Genomic DNA, 10,026 nt, shown 5'->3' with positions numbered 1-10,026 from the left:
ACCCTGCGCAGCCTCGGGGCAGCCGCCAGGTGGGGCGAGATCCTCACACCAGCCGCTCGCCTGCGCCGCTAAGTGGCCGGCTCTTGCTATTGGGACCCACGCGGTGACAGCCGCGGTGCCTCTGGCTCCTAAGGGCAGCTGCCGAGGCGCCAGCGATACTGCTAGATTTCGTGAAATAAGAGTCCCTCCTGCTTTACGGAGCCTAGGACGACCCTGAGGATTAAGTGTTCCCTCGCCTCCACCGCCAGGAAGATTATAGAGAACTGAAGCCGGGACAACTGTGTCGGCAGGCTACGGGCGTTATTTGTAAAACTCGGGTGCATCTGAAGGCCGAATAATTAAACCTGGGTTTCTCGGGAGTTTGTTTTGGTGCTTTCATTGAACTTTCTGTTGGCTACCTCTGCTCCTTGTCGGGTACGGGGAGAACAAACTCCTGCTTTTAATTTTTAACTGACTACTTCACCAGAAATGGTGAGGTGGAAAAAGGAAGTTAAGTTCCAGATCAGCCTGGCCTACAAGAGAGACCCTTTTAAAATTTAATTAATATTTTTAAAAAGTGTGAATATAGTAGAGGATCGTGAAGAATCGTTGAATCGCCAATGATTGAACACGAAAATCTCATGGGGTTGTTATTGCATTTGCTTATTTCACATCAACTTCTGTAATTGTGTATGTTCACATGACATTGGTTCGCGGTGTTTTCCTTTAAAATCCTGGTAATCCAGTGGATGGTGAGCAATTTTCAAAAGGCAATTCCTCCGAGCCGGATTCGAACCAGCGACCTAAGGATTACCAGCATCACACCTACAGTCCTCCGCTCTACCAACTGAGCTATCGAAGGAACATGCCAACACTGTTTTTAAGACTTATAAAAAAGCTGGTAGATTTGTTGCAATTCATCTGATTTGTTGTAAAATAAGTGATAAGGAAGTGTTTTTGAAGTACTAGAGATTCTAAAATTAGCTAATGATCACACCACATGTGTGTAAGAACATGTTTGAAATGTGTGCTCTTAATGCATAAGTGTTTCGCATAGACTTCCAAAAACTGCTCCTAGGAATGTGCGTGCCCTGAATCCTTCCGGAGGGAAACATCATCCCCTTGATGCACTTTCCCTGCTGTGCTCTCCTTTCTCTGCTAACAGTGAGAGAAAATGACAGTGATACCAGAGGCAGACAATACTATCCTGAGCACAGTTGTCGCCCATTTCACCAGAGAAACACGTGATTCTCTCCCTTCTGAACGAGGAAAACCAGGGGTAGACACAAGTGCACGAGAGACCTTTAACGTGGATCTTTTAGAAAAGGAGGGAAACTTGCTATTTTGCACAATTGTAATGAAGCAAATGAATGAAACATTAGACATACACCTCAAACAGTAATTTTAACCACTCCGTTTTTAAGTGTGCTGTCGTGCTTGGCTAATGAGCACCGATGGTGCCATTCAGCTTCCTGATCCTAAGACAGAAAAATGAGTACCATCGGGAAAAACAAGAAGCAATCCAGGGATATTTGTATGGGATATATGAATTATGAAAAGTTTATAAATTATGACATGTATGAAAATCTTTCTAGTATGTTTATCTATAAAAAATTATCTCGTTAAAATTGCAGGTCTAAACTGAATGTAGTTTATATGCATGAACTTAAATCGCCTCCAAATCTGAACTTCTAAAGTTGGTTAAATATATCGGTGCATATTATCTTTTGACAATAGAATCAATTCAATTGTCATTGAGTCTGTGCTATTAAAACAACCCTCCTTCGAGCCGGATTCGAACCAGCGACCTAAGGATATCAATTACCACCTACAGTCCTCCGCTCTACCAACTGAGCTATCGAAGGAAGCTGCCTAAGAGAGCTGTCAAGCACTTGATGATTTATGGAATAGCCGGTTGTTAGATTCTACTTTTGGATTCATTCAAAATGACAGCTACCAGGAAAGTCTCTTAAGGTACTAGGACATCGCTTTTATTGTCCCACTGTGCTGTCCTGTCTCTCTAGGACCTCCTCCCTCTGCTAAAAGTGAGAGAAAATAGCAACAATATCATAGATAATGCATCCTGATACAGGGCTATTGCCCAGTTCAGAGACAAGCATGCAGGTAAGGGTGAATGCAACTGAATGAGACACAAAACTTTTGACATGTGTTTTAGTTCTGTTCCTCTCACTGTGTTAAAATGCTATGACCAAAAGTGACTTGGGGAGGAAAGGGTTTATTTAACTTACACATCTTGCTCAGTCTATCATAAGGGAAACCTGGGCAGAAATTCAAGCAGGCAGGCACTTGGGAGCAGGAAATGAAGCCGATAACATGGAAGATACGTGCTGCTTACTGGCTTGCTTATTCAGCCTGCTTTCTTACACAAGCCAGGGCCACTTGCCCAGCAGTGGCACCGCCCACAGTGGCACCACCCACAGCGGGCTGCGCCATCCACATCAATCATTCATCATGAAAATTTGTCATGGAAATGCCCGCAGAGACTTGCCTACAGGTCAATCTGGTGGAGGCATTTTTGAAACTTCTTCCAGATGACGAGCTGTGTCAAGTTGACAAAACCTAGCCAGCACTGCATGTATTTAGGAATGGAGTGGCCCTTGTATATTGAACAATTATACTGGAACAAAAGTTGATAAATGTAAACATCCCATATTTAATTATGCTGTTATGCTTGCCTAGAGACCACCTATGGGCCACTCAGCTTCCTGGTGCCAAGACAGAAAAATGAGTCCCGTGGGAGAACATGGCAAGCCGAACGGGAAGCTTTTATGTATTTGTTGGAATTTATACGTTTTAAAGTTTATTAATTATGAGAGGTAAGGAAAGCATATAGAATTTATGGAAATATTTCTAGTATTCTGGAGGTCTGCGACACGTACAGCAATGTCGAGGATTCCGGGTTTCGGCTAGTGTCGGAGACTGAAGCGGAGAGAGGGTGGGGAGCTGAGGGAAGGCTGTAAGCAGCTGAGGCGGTCTAGGTGCTCCAGAAAACCTCTAAGAAAGAAAAACCAAAACGCAGGCACCAACAGCAAAATCAAACCTGCAGATCTTTACGGGCTCTGCCTAGATTCTCCTGCTTCAACCTCTCCAGTTGCTGGGATTCCAGTATAAGTATCTACACCCATCATCTGTCATTTGGGAGATGTTAATCGTCTTCGCCCATAGTGGGAAAGAGGAGGAAGAGGAGGAGGAGGACCGGCCCCTCTTTTATACCCTCACTGGGACAATCTCACGGTCCCTAGTGAGAGGATCTCACATTTTAGGTGTGCATAGTACTGTCGGAGGTGGGTGGAGTGTGTTGGGGACACACTGTGCAAAAGGGACTGAACTGATGGCTTTCTCTTGGAAATGGTACATGACGTTTTGCTTTGGGGTATGCTTGGCATAGCCTCAAAATTCTTCCTATGCCAAGACCAACTGGTCCCGACCACAGAGGACCCCACTGGCTGTCGCCTATGTCCTGATTCCTAGGAAAAATTAAAGTCTTGGGAGCAGGGTGACCCTTGACATTCTACATATCCAGTGGGTATAAATTAGAGGAACTAGAGCAACCAGGAGGCAGTAAGTAAGTGACGGGTTATCAAAGTCTGTCTAAAGGAAACTTACGCTTTAGGGGAGATTGTTATTAAATTATACGTTCCTTACCATCAAAACACTTGTCCTTCGAGCCGGATTCGAACCAGCGACCTAAGGATGTCTCAGGAGAGGGTGAAACTCCACTACAGTCCTCCGCTCTACCAACTGAGCTATCGAAGGAGATGAGAAACCTGTTCTTAGGAATATTATCTCTATTTTGTTTAATTGTCATAACTATTTTTAAAGTAATCTCTTTAAACAGTTGGAATATTTTATATAATAATGTTGATAGTTTCATGGGTATATATAAAAACAAAACAAACTAGTAAGATTTGCTGTCTTCTAGATACTCTGTAGCCTGTCCTTCCTCTTAGACTTGTCCAGGTTTGCTAGATAAATGGTATGGTTGCATTAAGTTTGAGACAACTGAGGAAAGTAGTGGTGGGTGGGGGAGAGCAATGGCCTTTTGTCATTTTGGTGCCCTGGCATTTCTTCCCGAAAGTTGAGAAAGTGGTGCCATTTAGCGACTGTCAACACTTCAGAGTAGGATGTAAAACATTCCTCATCTTCGAGCACCCCTGGAAATCGAGAGTTTGGAAAGGTAACATCCATCCCAGTGTTTCTGGAAACCCAAGCTTTGTTCCTGCTGAAGACCTCGGGCCATGAGTGTAACCACGCCAGCAGATGGGGACGTGCCTTGGGAGTGGACTACCCTGCTCCTGTTGCGCACCTACACTTCTCAGTGTCGTTTGAAGGTTAAATATTGGCCAGAGTGGGCAGACTCTGTCCAGTAAGGAGAAAGAATCTCGAAAGTGGTGAATAGCAAGTCAAGTCTATGAGAGGAATAATAGTTCTGCAAGATAGGAATACGGTTTTAGCATCAGAGATTTAAAATCTTTTATGTGGAGGGAGCTTCTTTCCACAGAAAGTAATTTTCTTTTTGTCAACCTTGACTGTAATAAATAAGCAAAAGAGAAAAGCAAACGTTAAGGGTGGTCCAAAGACCCTGGAAAGGCTTGTGTGGGTGCCTTGCACAGCTCATAGACACAGGATTGGGTTTTTGGTTGTGTGTTTCTCTTTCTTTTCTTTCCTTTTCCTATTTGTTTATTCATTATGTATTCCTATTTAAAGGAGATTTTTTTTCAGCTCTGACTGGCCTGGTATTCAGGAAATGGCCCAGACGGGGCCTCCAACTCAGCCCCAACCGGCTCAAGAACCAGTGGCTTAAATATGTTTCACCTTCTCCCTTTCAATTTTTATTATCTTACTCCGATTTCAATGAATTTTTTTTTTTAAATAAACTTTAAGCTCACCACCTAGCCGAAGGTGGTGGAAGCCCAGCCTCGCCGCCTGGGAAATTAGTGTTTTTCTCGGCCGAAAGCTTATTTTCCCTCTGGCATCTGGTTTGTGTACACAGGGTCCCAACGTCAATTTCTTGCCAATCCCAGCACCATTGTTTCAGTGATCTCCGCGTCCTGGCCCCCTGAACGTACCCCAGTGCCTTCCGCCGAACAGGCGGTACTGTCTGTCGTCTGTCCCGGGCCGAAGTCACCCCGGAGCTGTTCCGCGACTACCAAACCACAATCACACACTTTTAGCTTCGTTTTGCTATGGTAACCCAAGCTGGTCTCAAAGAGGCCATTTTCCTCCTGCCTCAGGACCTCTTCTCCCTACTTGCAGTTCTGGGGTTACGGAACACCACACCCAGCCCAGGAAAAACTTTCTTAAATGCGACATTTCACCTTCTCCATTTCAGTTTTATCATCTTGCCCAGATTTCACTGGGCTTTTAAAAGCAAACGTTAAACCCCGAGAAAAAGAAAGTCTCTATTTGGTGGATTGAAAAATACTGTCTGGTGTTGAATTACATCCAGATATGAAAAGGGAGCAAGGCAGCAAGCGTGCACCACCAGGTGGGGAATTAGCTCAAATGGTAGAGCGCTCGCTTAGCATGCGAGAGGTAGCGGGATCGATGCCCGCATTCTCCAGTTTTTCCACCCTTCGGGGTTTTTTTCCCCTCCAATCATATTTTGTCAGAGCAAGAGCAGCTTGCTAGAGGCACCACCTCCCTCACTCTAAAGACCCCTTTTAACTTCTCGGGTTCCCTCAGCAACCCGGAAGGGCCTGCTTGTTGCCACACTCTTCTATGGGAAATGGCCGACTTCTTCGAGAGATTTCCCTCACGACTTGGAGAGCTGGAGTTTTGTTACTTTTGAGAGAATTCGCAGGTCTACATTCAGTTATTTGATAATATCTCTTTATTCACTATTTCCCGTTTTCCGATCAAGTTCTTAAAGCATTCCCCTTTGCTAATAAGATGAGGAGTCTAGGTGTGTCTGAATCTAGGTCGTTTGCTTATTGCCTTCAGTTCTAGAACATCCCAGAACACCGCACAAGGTATGGAAAGAAATGGGTGGGAACTTACTGTGCCTTGCAGAGAAGCCTAGTCCAGGACAATCTAATACATTTTGTATCCGAGGCCCAAACATTATCTTTGAAAAAGAAAATTGGATTTTTTTTTTTTTGCCCCCAACACACTTTCAAAACACAAGAGCTTCCGGAACTGCCAGCTCAGACCGGTCTGCAACTAGGCCGACCTCGTGGTTTTTCATGTTGGTAACTTAAGATCGTTATGGTTTACAACGAAAATTGAAAATAAATTTGCTAAGAGAATAAAAGTTCTAACACATGGGATGGAAGGTGCAAGAAATCTTGCATAACTTCTGATCGACCTAAAACCTTTGTCAATTACGTTGTCTTACTTGCTCTGTTTGAGAGTCTTCCACAGTGTATCTGAGAATCACATTTTTGTATCTGAAATCACATTTTTGAGAGCAGAAGTAACGTAGTTTAATGGAATCAGCACAAAACTAGCAAATACGTTCTACTGATACTGAGCTGTCTTTAATCTCCTTTTGCATTTATCTCCTAAAGCTGCCATTTCTTTTCTAGAAGTGCCTTTTGTTTTGTTTTGAAAACAAAGGCTCACCTTACTGCCAGGGCAGGCCGGAGACTCCTGGTTGATAAACCCGCTGTTACATCAGCCTAGCAGTGTTTTAGAAGCCCTTGCAGTCCATTAAAATTATTTGCATACCTTTTGAAATTAGCACCGGTTGTAAAATATCTCCAGGTGATTCTGATATGCTCCAGGTTTTCCCAGCTGCTTGAAAACAAACAACAACAGCAACAATAAACCACCGTAACACGGTAAAGCTAAGCAGATTGGACAGTTGCATCTGAGGAGCTTGAGCCTGAGGTCCGGCTGCTGAGAACTCTCCGGCCACTGGAGGGCGCGCGTGCCCCACCGATTGCCCGAGGGCCTCGCGCGGGGTTTGAGGGCGCACTCCCGGCTCCAGACCCCGGCCGAGACGGTGTTCCTAGTTCCTGTCCTCAAGGGACAAGGATCTTCAAAGGGATGAGATTATGTGAGCTATTAAATCGAAGCCTGCTTGCAAGCATTAAAAATTATTACAGCGAATAAGTTTTAAAAATTATATTCATTTCTCTGTACATCGAGAATAGTGTTAATCTGTTTCAAATATTGAAGATGCCACCCAATTCTCTAGAGGGTGCACAGAAAAAAAAATTGCCAAAACTAGGGTCTCCTTCGAGCCGGATTCGAACCAGCGACCTAAGGATAACTGGATTATTCAACTACAGTCCTCCGCTCTACCAACTGAGCTATCGAAGGGCCCACGTGCATTTTCTTCCCAGTGGGGATGTCATCTCTGCGTCATTAGACCCTGTGTCTTATTCATTGTATAAGAGTTTTTTTTTTTTTTCTCTCCCTCTCTCTTTCATTTTTCTTCTTCTTAATTTAGTGCCTCCTCAAAACCAAATTTCTGTCACTTAGTGCCTTGGCCACAGAAGAAAATGGAGTTTGAAAACCAAGGAAACAAAACTATTCAGGACTTTGCGAGGCCCAACTTTTATTGTGGTGAATTTAAACAGCCAGGTTTTGCCCCATTTAAAGATTTGAAACGTGTTAACCTCGATTTGCAACAAGAGTCTGTGACTGGCCCCGATGTAGTTGCTGCGTTCTCCTCCAATCCCAATACCAGGAAGTCAGGGCAGGGAGAACTCGGTGAATTCCACGGAGTGAGTTGGGGGACAGTCCAAGTGAGAGCCTGAATAAACAAACAAGCAAACAAAGATAGGATAGGGTAGGGTAAGATAGAAGAGGATAGGACAACAGGATTTTCTGTTTCTTTCACCTAAGGCCCAGTCGGCCCTGCAAACTGCACTGAGTCCCTGCATCTCTGTATCCTTTTTTTGTCTCTCAAACTGCCACGGTGGTCTAAAGAACGCACTTGCCTGTACGGATGGAAGAAACACTGTCCCTGAATAGGCTCGGTTGCTTAGTGATTTCTCAGTCTGTGCCCTTCATCCAGAGCCTTGCTAAGTTCAAAGGTGATCCTGCGCCTAGCCGGTCCAGCAGCGGGCCCCTCGGATGACTGCCCTCTGGTTGGTGTTTCTTGTTTCTCGCCAAGGAGCTCGTGCACTGCCTACAGATGACCTCTAATGAGAAAAACTCACAGATTTTCTAAGTCAATTCACTCACATTGACTGATCATTATATATATAAAAGATGATGTGCATTCAGTCGAGCAAACATTCAAGTACCTCCCGAAAGACTGAGCATCACAGGCTGTTTTTCTTGGTTGCTTGTCTTCCTGTTGTGAACTAAACTGTGTCTGTATGGAATTCAGAGCACGAAGCCTTGACCCTCGGTGGGGCTGTATTTGGAAGAAGGAAGTAATTAAAAGTAAGTGAGGCTAAGAAGACTTCAGATCTAATAGAACTGTGTCCCCAAAAGACCCTGCGAGGGAGCTTTGCCGCACCCCCAAACAGCCAGAGAGTTGAGCACGGACTTCCTGGTCTCCCACTAGGAGAAGAGACAATCTCTTTATTTAAACCACCTGTAATCACCTAACTCCATTTGTCAATCGATCTGAAAGACACTAGGGCTTCGCGCACTGTAGGTGAAATCCACTGCTGATGTTTCACTGCGTACTTTCGAGCCACATCAACAAATCTAGCGAATCCATCCTCCTAGTTTTCTATACATGGTTGTGTTTGCCAGACCTAGGGAGCTGCCTTTCTGAACAGGGAGCAAGCGAGTTGTTGTTGTTGTTCAATGGAATGGCTAGACTATGGTGAGACATTAATATTCGGGTTCTCAGGTGCCGCGCCAGCACGGCAACTGTCGTTTTTCTGAGCGAGGGACGTCGGGATTAACACACAACACAGCCCCAGGTTCTGCAGACAAGCCTTTATTCCACTTTCTCACACAGCATATACAGCCATCAGCAGGGGAGGCCAGGCCAGCAAAGGCAGGAAGCTCATCACCTTAAACATCCTTAGAAACATTGCTGAAAACAACAGATTGTTCCTGTTTTTGTTCCTGTTTTCAACCAACCGCAAGAGTGCAAAACAGATCAAGTGGGGGGGTGCGAAGGCCTGTCCTCTAGGGACCCAACACTTAGGCAAAGGAAAAAGGAAGGCTTGGATGGAGAGCATGGGGAGGGTGACGGGTCATTCAGAAGTGGGTGTTTGCAAGGCAAGCTCAATGGCCTCCTGACAGTGTTAACTGGAAATGCTGTAACCGTTACCATCGAAGCCCCTTCGCTTTGATTATCTACCAGTCAACTCTGGCTATGAATTTAGTCTTTCAGATTTTGAAAACAATTGAAAATGCGTCAAACCACATAGTTCTATTTCTTGCTATGAATTTATGAATTTGACAGGCAACCGAGCCGACTCAGCCTTCCTGACAGACACGTGATCAGCTGTCCTACCTCTACTTTGCTGCGGATCTGCGGTAGTTCATCACCTGCCAACAGAAGCCTCCTCACCGAGCTGGTCCGCATTACTGTCCCCTTCAGGTCTGTTCTTAACACAAAGAGTAAGGAAGCCGGTCGACTTGGTAGGTGGAGAAGGCCAGCAGAAAGCATTGGTGGATCACGGAGCCCTGGATGAGGCCTACGGAACTGAGCTCCTCTAGGACTACGCGCAGAGTCAAGTTAGCAGCAAGGTCTGGGCTCTGGAAAAGCCCCAGTGATCCAGGAAACGTTCTATGGTTAATGGGGGCGGGGGGAGGGAGGAAGGAAGAAGAAGAAAGAGAGATCAAGATAGAAAGAGAAATAGAGAGAAAGGGGAAAAATAGGAAAGAAAAGATGGACACCAATGAACGAGAATGAGAAAAGAAGGAAAACGTAAAGTAGAATACAGAGTAATAATTTGCTGCATTTTTTTTTATTATTACAGTTTCAGCTTACCTAGAAAACTAATGTAAATGACAAAACAAAATCTAAAGTTGCAATTCATGACTACCTTAAGGGGGCGAAAAGGATACACATTCTCTTATGAAAGTGTAGAGACACAAACCTACATGTGCCCGGCTAGCTCAGTCGGTAGAGCATGAGACTCTTAATCTCAGGGTCGTGGGTTC

The 10,026-nt window shown here is 44.8% G+C and overlaps 6 non-coding genes across 6 annotated transcripts in view; 2 read left to right on the top strand and 4 right to left on the bottom strand.

The window, feature by feature from the left end:
- Nucleotides 1-754: 754 nt before the first annotated feature.
- Trnay-gua lies at nucleotides 755-841 on the bottom strand. Its single transcript is given in 2 exon segments — nucleotides 755-790; nucleotides 805-841. It is a non-coding gene; the product is annotated as a tRNA-Tyr (tRNA).
- Nucleotides 842-1,759: 918 nt separating this feature from the next.
- Nucleotides 1,760-1,844, bottom strand: Trnay-gua. The gene is given in 2 exon segments: nucleotides 1,760-1,795; nucleotides 1,808-1,844. It is a non-coding gene; the product is annotated as a tRNA-Tyr (tRNA).
- Nucleotides 1,845-3,659: 1,815 nt separating this feature from the next.
- On the bottom strand, nucleotides 3,660-3,756 carry Trnay-gua. The gene is made up of 2 exons: nucleotides 3,720-3,756; nucleotides 3,660-3,695 (listed from the first exon to the last, which is right to left on the bottom strand). It is a non-coding gene; the product is annotated as a tRNA-Tyr (tRNA).
- Nucleotides 3,757-5,490: 1,734 nt separating this feature from the next.
- Nucleotides 5,491-5,563, top strand: Trnaa-agc. Its single transcript has one exon. It is a non-coding gene; the product is annotated as a tRNA-Ala (tRNA).
- Nucleotides 5,564-7,178: 1,615 nt separating this feature from the next.
- On the bottom strand, nucleotides 7,179-7,266 carry Trnay-gua. The gene is given in 2 exon segments: nucleotides 7,179-7,214; nucleotides 7,230-7,266. It is a non-coding gene; the product is annotated as a tRNA-Tyr (tRNA).
- Nucleotides 7,267-9,970: 2,704 nt separating this feature from the next.
- Trnak-cuu overlaps nucleotides 9,971-10,026 on the top strand; it is a 73-nt gene continuing 17 nt past the window's right edge. Inside the window, exon 1 of the tRNA in view lies at nucleotides 9,971-10,026. This exon is cut by the window's right edge and continues 17 nt beyond it. This is a non-coding gene — a tRNA (tRNA-Lys).

The sequence above is a fragment of the Microtus oregoni genome, unplaced genomic scaffold (assembly GCF_018167655.1).
Source record: "Microtus oregoni isolate MIOR12 unplaced genomic scaffold, Mior012 000042F_ref0000377, whole genome shotgun sequence".
In the NCBI taxonomy this organism is placed as follows: domain Eukaryota; kingdom Metazoa; phylum Chordata; class Mammalia; order Rodentia; family Cricetidae; genus Microtus; species Microtus oregoni.
Note: the sequence above shows the minus strand (reverse complement) of the source record. Positions and strands in the feature narration are given on the sequence as shown.